The sequence below is a fragment of the Pseudophryne corroboree genome, chromosome 6, assembly GCF_028390025.1.
Source record: "Pseudophryne corroboree isolate aPseCor3 chromosome 6, aPseCor3.hap2, whole genome shotgun sequence".
In the NCBI taxonomy this organism is placed as follows: domain Eukaryota; kingdom Metazoa; phylum Chordata; class Amphibia; order Anura; family Myobatrachidae; genus Pseudophryne; species Pseudophryne corroboree.
The window spans coordinates 157816344-157829156 of NC_086449.1; positions in this window are offsets into that span (position 1 = coordinate 157816344).

Here is a 12813-nt window from a genome sequence, read left to right on the forward strand (position 1 = left end):
ACTATGCTACACAGATTTGTATATGAGGAGTGGGCACATCTGTATTCCACCTTGCCACATTACCTGCCTTACACTGCAGAGTACTCTTACCAGCTTTAAAATCTACCCCTCCAGGATTGTTCCCAGATCCCTGTTGGGTTTGGGAGCCCTCCAATTATTCCTGGAGAGTATGACAAGTACAGTATAGCAATACTCTACCTCCCAACATTTTCAGTTATATGCTGCATAGAGACACTCCAATTCCCCACATTACCAGCCGCGCTGCACAGAATTCCTGTAATCTTGCCGTGTCCACTACTCCTGGCCTTTGGACAACAGGTATGGGGTCTATTTATGAAGCAGGAAAAAGAGTGGAGAGGTGAGCCAGTGGAAAAGTTGCCAATGACAACCAATAAGTGTTGAAGTAACATTTTTAAAGTGCATTCTACAAAATTAAACATAGCAGCTGATTGGTTGCCATGAGCAACTTCTCCTCTTGCTCACTTCTCCACACTTTTCACTGCTTCATGAATAGACCTGAACATTGGTAATGCTGCTGTTTGAGTTGGGGAGTCATTCTCTTGAAACATTGCTTGTGATCCTTGACATACATTTAGAAAATGATAAAGAAGGCACACTATGGGCTGCATTCAATAACTGTTGGAAGCTGCCATCTTGTCGGAAAGACGACAGCTTCCGACAGAAATAGGTCGGAAGGGGTTCCGACCTATTCAATAGAGGCTGATTTTTTCCGACAAGTTTGGAATTCCCGACTTGTCGGAAAACATGTGGATCGGTGAAATAGCCGCCGATCCACGTGCTTCTGACGGAAACAGAGCCAAATCCGACAGGTTTTGTCCCCTTTTCCGACAACCTCAATCCGACTTGAAAACAAGTCGGATTGAGGTGTTACGAGTACGACAAGTGGGTGCTGCGAGCAGCGGGGAGAGCACAGATCGGTGGCCGGTGGGAGGAGCTGGCTGCGGGGGGACATGTCTGCGGCGGTGGGGGGAGGCGCTGCAGGGAGAGAGGTACCAAGTGAGCATACCCAAGTTCAGAGGGTAAGTTTTGTCAAAGACCTTTCTTAAAATTTGGTTAGAAAATTCCATTAATTGCGTATATGCACATTGAGTTCATGTGTTATGGACATTGGGCCTAATTCAGACCTGATCAAAGCAGCAAAAAATTTCTCTAATGGGCAAACATTTTTCTCTAGTGGGGCAGATAGAGAGAATTAGATTATAGAGTGTAATACAACATACAAGCTACGTAGACATTTATTTTGTTACAAATTGAGCAAGTCTGTAGGAGTTTGTGAAATACATTAATATGGTCTGTAGGAATATTAATATCTAATATTTTTAAATTTGTGATTATTGATATTATTGTACTTTTATGTTTTTTGATGAAACTTTTAAACTCACTAACTGCGTACTGGTATGTTGCCCTTGATATGTTACAGATGTGCCCATTGTCAGCTTGTGGGTAGTCACCTGCTACATGCATACTAGCCGCGGAAGAAATTACCTGCAGCCTGCCGCATGTAGACGCAGCCGAAATACACTCCATGCTTCCTTATGGAAGCGGATGCATCCGCACGTGCCCGCACACTTCGCAGCAAATGAGTTACAGCTATCCCAACTCCTTTGATGAAAAAAGACACATCGGTACCTGTGATCAACCACCTATTCAACTACTTAAAACACTAAGGGGTCTATTTACTAAGCCTTGGATGGAGATAAAGTCGCTGGAGATAAAATACCAGCCAATCAGGTCCTAACTGCCGTGTCACAGGCTGTGTTTGAAAAATGACAATTAGGAGCCAATTGGCTGGTACTTTATCTCCAGCGACTTTATCTCCACCCAAGGCTTAGTAAATAGACCCCATAAAGTAAAGACATGGACAACAGTGCTGGTGTTTAAATCTTTTGACTAATGTATTATTGACAAGTAATATTTTACATTTAAATTTTAAATGGGGATGGCACTAAAGAACAGACAGGAAAAACACACACACACACACACACACACACACACACACACACACACACACAACTAAACATTGGTGTTCAACTCTACATTCCACAACCCACCTGTTCAGGTTATGTAACCAATTCCCGTCCAGGACAATTGGTTTATGACATACCCCAATGCAAGGAGAGCACACCCACTAAGCCTAAAAACAAGTTACAATTCTTTACTGTCACCCACAAACTCACACACCGCATACACCAATGGTAGGAGGGTGGGATAACTGAAACAAGGAAACAGTTATTCTGCCTCACACCAGTATTATCTCTAAATGCTCCTCCCCACTAAACAACCATTGCCTAATTACTAGTGACATAACCAAAAGCAAACTAGCACCACAATCCGATTCTAGAGTGGTATCTTATATTAAAGAGGAGACTGCAATAACAAATCACCATAAGATGCAATAACATCTGAGTTAACTCATGCAATTCCTATAGAAGAGTGGTTATACAGTATGTGCATTCTCTCACAGAGTACATTTCAATATCACAATTTTTCCTACTTTTTCACCTTTTTCCATTTTTTCAGTGTTTTGCAGTTTTTAAACAATTGTAATAAATCAAAATATTTAATTCTTATTTATGTGTGCACAAGACAAATGCTTTTCTTCTTCTTTATTATATGCTTATTGTGGTAGCATCCCCCGTGTTAAAATAAATGTACCAGTTTACATTAGAATACAATAGGGGGTCCTCTTCTTCTGAAATTCTGATATAGACAGTATCCTGTGCGATTGGCATTTTCTATATTTCCGAGTCACCAAGAAGGTAACTCTAGATTTAAATTGTTCCACACTAGCCACACATCATCATATTTAGGGTATTACATGTGCATAGTGTGTCAACCACAAGAACATTCCTGTTTGGGATCGGTATGGTATCCCGCCGCACGGGATGCCAAAAGACAGTATACCGACATCGGCATTCTGAGCAGTGGAATGCCGGCAGGGGGGCAAGCGCAACGAAGCCCCTTGCGGCTCACTGCGTTTGTAGTGCTGCGGGTTATTCCCCCTTTATGGACACCCATAAAGAGGGAATAACCTACCTCACCAGTAAACTCGCAGCTGTATGGTGCCCCAGTGGGGATCCCGGCGTCGGTATTGTGACAGTCGGAATCCCGCCGAGTGGTAGGCTGACCGCATACCTCCCGTTTGGTCCCCTTCAGCCATAAACTCCAACAGTCCCAAGCTAAAGTAAGTACTGTAGTCGTAAGAGATAATCCTCAGCTAAAAATGAAGAACACTAGCTGGCCTGTGGTTCATCCAATTCTCCTGCTCTGTTTTTGGCTTATGCTTTTAGTGTCAGTACTTGGCATTTTAGAAAGAGAGTTAAAGAAAAAGTCTGTAAGCACAGGTTTTGTGTACGCATTTGATATTCAACCTTAGAAACATTAAATGTAAGAAAAGCAAGCTGAAAATCATATATAATTCTTTCACTAATTGCCACATTTATTTGGGCTAAAACTCTGCATATGTGAACAGGAAGGGAGCAGAACATTACTGGTAATTCTGAAATATAATACTTGGCCTCAGTTTTCACTTAATGACACTAATTAGGATGTTTTGTGTGTTAGGGATTTGAAGCACATCCTGTTCTATTTTCATCACCCTGTGAACATTTCTTTGCCAGAGAAACAACAGATTATCGAGCAGTGTTGTCTAGGTCTCTTATTGGGGAATGCTTAAATAGGATTTGGCCAAGAAATAGTGCCAACTGCGACTTAATTGTGCTCCCCTGTAGCAATGTGTTCTTATAAAAAGAAAAGTTTTGTGCAGCTTTATTAAAACAAGTCATATTTTCTTCTAGCAGCAATACTAGGCCTCAAAGGTGAATCTCTTCTTTTATGTTTATCAACTCTCTTTCATTGTTCAGGGTAATCCAAGACAGAGCAGAATAAAGACCCTATGAGGCATTTAGCAACATATTGGTTTGTGACCCACACTACTTTAATTCATCCATAATACCTACTTGCTACACTATTCTACAGAAGCCACATGCCATGCCCCCTCCTGCAGTGATTGGCAGGCATTCCCTGATTGACAGACATGTAACTTCTCTCAGACCTCTGCCAGTAATGGCACAGAACAGACAAACCATTAAGTCTTATAATCTTCCATACAGCACCAATTTAGTGGTTCATTTTGGAGCCTCTCAACATCTCTTACTCAGACTGGTCATCGCAGGGGGCCTTACTAGGCCAAGAAATCTGCACATGAGATGCAGACCTTGGACTCGCCACTCCCAGAAGCCGGCGCAACATGCCCCTTATTCCAGAAACACCCTCTGTCTCCGCCCCCTCGCTGCCCCTTGAACACCTCTGCCTGTCAATCAGGCAGAGGCTGTTGGAAAAATGCGATCCACATGCAGGATCCGCTCTGCACATGCACACAACAGGTCCTGCACCTGCGTAGTCTCCCAATAATCAGGAAACTGTGCAGGGGCTCACACAAGCTATCTATGCTGAATACGGCCCTTACAGTGGTGAACATCATTGTTTGTCTTTCTTCAATGATTGTAAGCTATCATTACTGCATAGTTGCCTACCCTCCCACATTCTGCAGGAGACTCCCTGAAATAGTAGCAATCTCCCTGACTCCCTGAATAGTCCATCAATCTCCCCGATTACACTTATCCCCATTATGAAGCTGTTACATTCTTGGGGGGAAAAATAGAAATCAGAAATATATACATTCAAATGGGCTCATCAGTGCAATTTCCCTGCATTGGCTATAAGGCACAATGATCCCTATCACTACATGAATTTCAAATAGGGTTTATTGTGGCCACTTACAGTATATTGAAGCTCTTGTAAAACACTATACACACACAAATCCTGCAAAATATCAGTGTCTTTTCTTCAACAAGTAGATCTTACTGACTTTGGTGCTCATTTACAGTACATTTGGATGTAAGTCATTTTCATGACATGACTCTCAGATGTAGCTGTACACATCTGCGCTGAAAGGTGTTACTTTCACATCTCCCTGAAATGCTTTTTTTAAAGTAGGCAAGTATGCATTACTGTATGTTTATGTTTCTAATCTTATTTTACATTACTATTAAATATTTGGAACACTACCCAATGGTGCTATTTTAATGACCCAACTATCCAGTGGGTCTAATTTCAAAGTGATCACAGATTTACTAAGTAGCAGTTTCCCCCAGCCCTTTCCCTCTCTTCTCATTCTCTTTGGCATAGACCAGGCATTCCCAACCACGGTCCTCAAGGCACACCAACAGTGCAGGTTTTAGTGATATCCAGGCTCCAGCACAGATGGTTAAATCAAAATAACTAAGGTACTAATTAAGTCACCTGTGTTCAAGCCTGGATATCACTAAAACCTGCACTGTTGGTGTGCCTTGAGGACCGCGGTTGGGAATGCCTGCCATAGACAGTTTAAAGTAACACTTGCCGGTTTTCCTTCAGGGCTGATACCAAATACAGATCTAGTTATAGAACTTTATTAAGGATCTTGATGATCATTTAAACCAGGATAACTATTGGATCAAGACAGAACAAAACACACCAATATATTTTAACCATAAGAACCGAAAGCTTCTAAAAAAGTAGTGTTTGTTTTTTGTTTTTTTTTACCAAGAAACAGCTTGTAAAGCTGTTGCTTCTTGGAGTGTTTAATCCCCAAACTTAAAATGGTAATGATTGTACAGTAATAACAAAACACAGTATGCAGACTAATGCGAACTATAAGAAATCAAAAGTATAATGGGCAAAGAGGGGATATTCAGAGTTGTTAGCAAACCAAAAAAGCACACTTATGGGCAAAACCATGTCGCACTGCACGTGGGGCAGATGTAACATGTGCAGAGAGAGTTAGATTTAGGTGGGGTATGTTCATACTGAAAACTAAATTGCAGTGTAAAAACAGTCAATATTACCATGCTCATAAACAATTTAACCCACCCAAATCTATCTATCTCTGCACATGTAATATCTGCCACACCTGCAGTACAACATGGTTTTGCCCAATTGCTAACTTTTTTGGTTTGCAAACAACTCCGAATAACCCTTAACAAGCGATAGCCCAGAATGTACCTTAGTTATCTAAGAAGGTAATCAGTATCATACAAATTATGTGAATAACTAGTGAGCAGGCTACTGAGGAGAGCAAAGTCAAATGAGAACAATGTAATTCACAAATAATAATGCATAGTATCTGAAGTGTATCCCACTCATTTGGATATAAAACAAAATTATTCCGAGATAAAGATCCTGTTAGTTCACTAACAGAAAATTTACAGCCCATCAGGGTTTTTTGGTTGTCTATGCAAAGATTGTTTTGTTTTGGCACCAAGCAGCAAAAGTTGCTGACTGCTACACTATATAGACAGCATTAGCAGTTTTATGACCGCCATACAGTACAGATTGTATTTTTGTTCCTGCAATATAACACACAAGGTCATTTGTAACTGCCATACAATACAAATATAATTTTTGTGACCACCAAAAAGTACAGAGAGAATACTAATTACTGTCATATAATTAACATTTTTGTGACCACCATAATATTAAGAGAGCAATTTTGTGACTGCCATTTAATATAAACAGGATTTAAGAGATGAAAATACAACAATGAACATAGTTATAATCACCATACAGCAACTGTAAATCAATACAGCGCATTCTTCAGACCATCATACAATACTGAAAGTATTATAGTGACTACCATATAATTAATTCCCGCATTAAATAGCCCTTCCTAAAAACAATTACCCCTTCAGTATCATTGTAGCAACCCCATTAAACATAATTAACCCCTTATAATCATTAACTCACTCATCCCTATAAACAAGTAGCCCCAACATCATAAAATACATTTACATACATCAGCCATAACATTAAAACCACCTGCATAATATAGTGTATTTCCCCCTAGTGCCTTGAAAACAGTTCTGACCTATTGAGGCATGGACCCCTCAAGGCTTCTGAAGGTGTCCTGTGATATCTGGCACCAAGATGCTAGCAGTAGATCCTTTAATTCGTGTAAGTTGTAAGATGGGGGCTCCATTGCTCAATTTTGTTTTTCCAACACATCCCACAGATATTCAATTGGATTGAGATCTGGGGAATTTGGAGGCCAAGTCAACACTTTGAACTCTTTGTCATGTTCCTCAAGCCATTTTTGAACAATTTTTGCAGTGTGGCAAGGCGCATTATCCTACTGAAAGAGGCCTTTGCCATCAGGGAATATAATTGCTATGAGGGGGTGTACTTTGCAATAATGTTTAAGTAGGATTAACATGTCATAGTAACATCCACATGAATACCATGACCCATGATTTTTAGCAGAAAATTGCCCAGAGCATCATACTGCCTCCACTGGCTTGCCTTCTTCCCATAGTGAATCCTGGTGCCATCTACAGGCATTCCCCAGATAAATGATGCATACACACCAAGATGCCCTTATAATGCACAGTAAGAGAAAATGTCAGTCATCAGACCAAGCCAACTTCTTCCAGTGCTCTATTGTTCTGATGCTCAAGTGTCCATTGTAGGCACTTTCGGACAAGGGTTAGCATGGGCATTCTGATCGGTCCGTGGCAACACAGTCCATATGCAGCAAGTGGCCAGTATGGGGGTGGAGCAATGCAAATAGGATCACTGTGGCCCCACCCCATGTGACACAATGGCAGGAATTGAGGCATTGTGCAGGGGGGACAGAGTCATGATGATGCTATTCCCTGAAAATTATGTAATCACGCCGATTCCCACCCTATCTATTCCACTATAAAGGGATGTTAAATATTGATCAGCTCTCGTGGAGGTCTGGTCTTACGCCACACATTTTTGGAGTCTCCTGGACTTTCTAGGAGAATAGGCAAATATGATGTACCCCCAACACTTAGCTCTTCAACGTGACCCATTATGTCTAAGGACTTCCATCAGGTCTACATACAGTATTCCATAATGACCACCATCTTGATACATACATCTGTGTGCATTCCCAGATACTGCAACTCTATGCAATGCTGTTTTATGACATCAGAATGCATTAGCCCAAGGGGTCTATTTACTAAGCCTTGAACAGAGATAAAGTGGACGGAGATAATGTACTAGCCAATCAGCTCCTAACTGCCATGTTACATGCTGTGTTTGAAAAATGACAGTTAGGAGCTGATTGGTTGGTACTTTATCTCCGTCGACTTTATCTCCATACAGGGTTTAGTTAATAAACCCCCAAGTCACTGTCTGTCATCTTTGTAAATAATTCTTATTGCAGCATTCTGTGACCAACAACTAAGATAAAGGGGGATGTATCAGACCTTGGAGAGAGATGAAGTGGAAAGAGAGAGAGAGAGAGAGAGAGTACCAACCAATCAGAGTCCATTACATTTTACAGGCTGTGTTTAGTTTGGTTGGTACTTTATCTCTCTCTACTTTATCACTTTCCAAGGTTTGATACACCTCACCCAAGGAAACAATAAGTGTCTGCTGCATCTATAGGGGCAGAACGTAGGACAAAAATGCACCACAGTGTATACATGTACATATTGTGATAAACATGTTGTGATATATGAGAAAAGTATTCAAGAACAGTATAATGAGAGTGCTATAAATAAAAGAGGTATTGTGTATATACAGTTTGATGCCCAGTGAGTACTAGCTCCCAGTCCCTAATTAACACTGTGTAGTCAGACACAAGATAATTAACACATTACATAAAATCCTATGTTTCAATGCAGCCACAGCTCCCATGTGGCACTACATATGTATTCACACCGCAGAGGACTGGATGACTATCCAATTACATGAAAGATGTATTCTTATTTCCACTAGGAGAAATATCTAACTTGATACAGACAGTAAATAACCTGTAAATATTTGCTAATACCTGGCCTATATAATGCTTCTCTCTCAATTTCTTGTCACTTGCATATTTGTTCATTTCTTCCTCATAGTACTTTATCAGCTGCTTGACAGTATTGTAGTTTTCTCACACTCCTTGTTTGGCTGATTTATTTGAATAAGTTCTCAGCTCGGTCTCTCTCCTTGTATCTTACTGTAGGTGTCATCCACTCAATCTTTATCTTACATCCTTCCTCACACTTATTATCTGTCTTTTTTACATCCACTATTCCTCTATATAAAACATGACAGCACAACACAGTTGGGAGATACAAAGATTCACTGCCTCATTTGTTTATAATAGATAGTTGCGATTTTTCTTTCTTTTTTTCTGTCGTCTTTGTATTGGAGTCTGTTATACTGGAGCTCCGGCTGCATGAATCACAATACCTGCTTAGAATCAGTTCTTCATCTGCTTCTAACAAAGAAAGTCCAAACTCTGCGCTAGGGTAAATGACATTTTCTTTAATCTCATGTACAATTAGATTAAAGGGTCTGGTGGCCCTTTTTATTAAAAACAAAAAATAGAGCCTTATTCAGAGATGTACGTAAGCAAATACACTTGTAGCTGAAATTTGTATGCAGCAGCTGTGTGAATATATGCAAATGCTGTAGCCGACTGGATTTGTATTGAGACTCCCACTGACTGCTTTACAAACGCCAGTGGCTGCGTACATTGATATGGCACTCAACGCAGATCTATCGTATGGGATCGCAGACACAGGCTGAGACACACCCTAAAACGGGTGTGACATGCCTGCATTTTTTGCTGCCATTCCCTGCTACGTCTCCCAAATGTTCCATGACTGTCACTTTGTTTTTAAATATCCTCTGTGACCGCCATCGCAAGACCATTACAGCAATGTGCAGTGCAACTTATGCTGGGTACACACTGAACGATGTGTCCGACTCCGATGTTGTTAGGGACGGGACCCGGCGGCAGGGCAGGCATTAGCAAGAGCATACACACTTGCCAATGCTGACAGGGAACAGGGGGGGGGGGGGGGATCTTCACGGGAGCCATGCTGCGTCCAGATGTCATCTGTCAGACCTGCATGCACGGCCGATGGACTATGTCGCCGGCAGCAAGCGGGAGCACACATCATCAGTGACATAGGGCCTAATTCAGAGTTGATAGCAGCAGCAAATATGTTAGCAGTTGGGCAAAACCATGTGCACTGCAGGGGGGGCAGATATAGCATGTGCAGAGAGAGTTAGATTTAGGTGGGGTGTGTTCAAACTGAGATCTAAATTGCAGTGTAGAAATAAAGCAGCCAGTATTTACTCTGCACAGAAACAAAATAACCACCCAAATCTAACTCTCTCTGCACATGTTATATCTGCCTCCCCTGCAGTGCACATGGTTTTGCCCAACTGCTAACAAATTTGCTGCTGCGATCAATTCTGAATTAGGCCCCTAGTGCATATGCACTAGATGATATTGTGACGTGAACGATGTGTCGTAATCGGGCACATTGTCCATGATATTGTCTAGTGTGTACCCAGTTTTAGTCACATGAGCAGAGTGGTTTACATACATTTTTTATATCTAGTGGCCTCAGCGAAACATATTACTTCACTATGATATGTTATAATTACATTATTGCCAGGAAGCTGATCAATACGCCACAGAAAATACTATATAGAGTGATAATAGTTGCTACTGAGCATGTGTAGGGCATTAAAGAGATCCTGGTATTCTAAAAAAAATATTTAAAAGAAAAAAGCTTTCATGTATAAAAATCTATCTGTATATTTAATATACGTTATATTTAATTTTCCTCAGAAAATACTGTTTATTACATTATTCATTTTATCTAATTGGAGCAGAGAAAAGTACTTTATTTTATCAATAAATTATTAATTGTTTTAGAGGCCCTATCAATGCTGTTTCGACCAATAATGGCGTTTCCTCCATTTGATCCCTCAAAATACACCCATTATTTCAAGACAGTTTTGTTAGGGATGAAGTACTGTAATATTAAATTACCATATTTGCTTACAGGTAGTATGGGCTAAATGAAATCCCTAATACTTAAATAACATTTAATAATTCAATTCTGAACACTTAGTATATTTACTAAAGTGCAGGTTTTTAGAAGTGGAGATGTTGCCCATAGCAACCAATCAGATTACAGCTATTATCTTCTAAAAGGTGCTAGATAAATGCTAAATACAGTAGAAGGTTGCTATGTAGCTGTCTAGTACGTACATTGCAGCCCAGAGCTCCTAATATAGAGGCAGAATGAACCCTTTATTGGTGCACAGTGCCAGGGGCGTATCTACCATTTGGCCAGGATGGCACTCGCCAGGGGCGCCCGTAGAAGGGGGGCGCCGCCCGGAGGTGCCACCCGAGGACAAGTGATAGAGCAGTCCGGATGGGCAGGGAGTGAAGCAAAGGTTGCACAACTTACACAAAGTTTAATCAGCGGCAAGGGGAGGAGACAGAAGCTGTGTGCTGCCGAGTCCTGACTTAAAGACCTGGCTACAGCAGTTTCTGCTACAGCTGAGCATATCGCTCCCCTCAGCTCCTGCACCTCCGAGTCACTCCCTTCCTCCTTTGTTCCTTTGAAAGCAGTTAGCTCCGCCCCCTGGAGGCGGAGATCCGGCCCAGGCCCATGATTACCAGGGCAGTGTGAGGAGGATTACTGGGGATGCCTGCAAGGAATCACACCGCGGGAGGAGGAGAGACTATGGCTGGAGACTGATGGACAGACCCCTTGAAGTGCTGAGACACCATGGTGAGTCCATGTCCCAAGAAATCCGTGACAGCTGTCTGTCTGGAGGAGGGGATTTGTGTGGGTGGGAAGTAGGTGGGGAGTGAGAAAGATGTCAGTATGGGGGTGGGTGATGGATGTGTGTGAGCCTGTGAGGGAGCTGTTGGTGGGCAAGGGAGGAAGGGGAGATCTGTGTGTGTTACATACACAGTACATCAATACCTTCAAATATCCCACATTTTAGACCCCCCCCCCCAATCATTACAGTAATACCATCCACATAAAAATAATAGTTTCTTCTGCACAGTATGTGTGCTGTCAGTGTGTGTGTGTGTGTGTGTGTGTGTGTGTGTGTGGGGGGGGGACTGGGGCATGTGTATATGGGAGCTGTCAGTGTGGAGGGGGGAAGGGGGGATTGGTGTGATGGAGGTGTCAGCATGGATGGGAGGAAGGGGGGATTGGTGTGATGGAGCTGTCAGTGTGGAGGGGTGGAAGGGGGGATTGGTGTGATGGAGGTGTCAGTGTGGAGGGGAAGAAGGGGGGATTGGTGTGATGAAGCTGTCAGTGTGGAGAAGGGGAAGAGGGGATTGGTGTGATGGAGGTGTCAGTGTGGATGGGAGGAAGGGGGTATTGGTGTGATGGAGGTGTCAGCCCCCACAGTGCCAGGTATATGCCCCCCAGTGCCAGATCTGCCCCCCACAGTGCCAGGTATATGCCCCCCAGTGCCAGATCTGCCCCCCACAGTGCCAGGTATATGCCCCCAGTGCCAGATCTGCCCCCCACAGTGCCAGGTATATGCCCCCAGTGCCAGATCTGCCCCCCACAGTGCCAGGTATATGCCCCCAGTGCAAGATCTTCCCCCCCACAGTGCCAGGTATATGCCCCCCAGTGCCAGATCTGCCCCCCACAGTGCCAGGTATATGCCCCCAGTGCCAGATCTTCCACCCCACAGTGCCAGGTATATGCCCCCAGTGCCAGATCTGCCCCCCACAGTGCCAGGTATATGCCCCCAGTGCCAGATCTGCCCCCCACAGTGCCAGGTATATGCCCCAAGTGCCAGATCTGCCCCCCACAGTGCCAGGTATATGCCCCCAGTGCCAGATCTTCCCCCCCCCCACAGTGCCAGGTATGAGGTATATGCCCCCCACAGTGCCAGGTATATGCCCCCAGTGCCAGATCTCCCCCCCCGCAGTGCCAGGTATATGCACCCCAGTGCCAG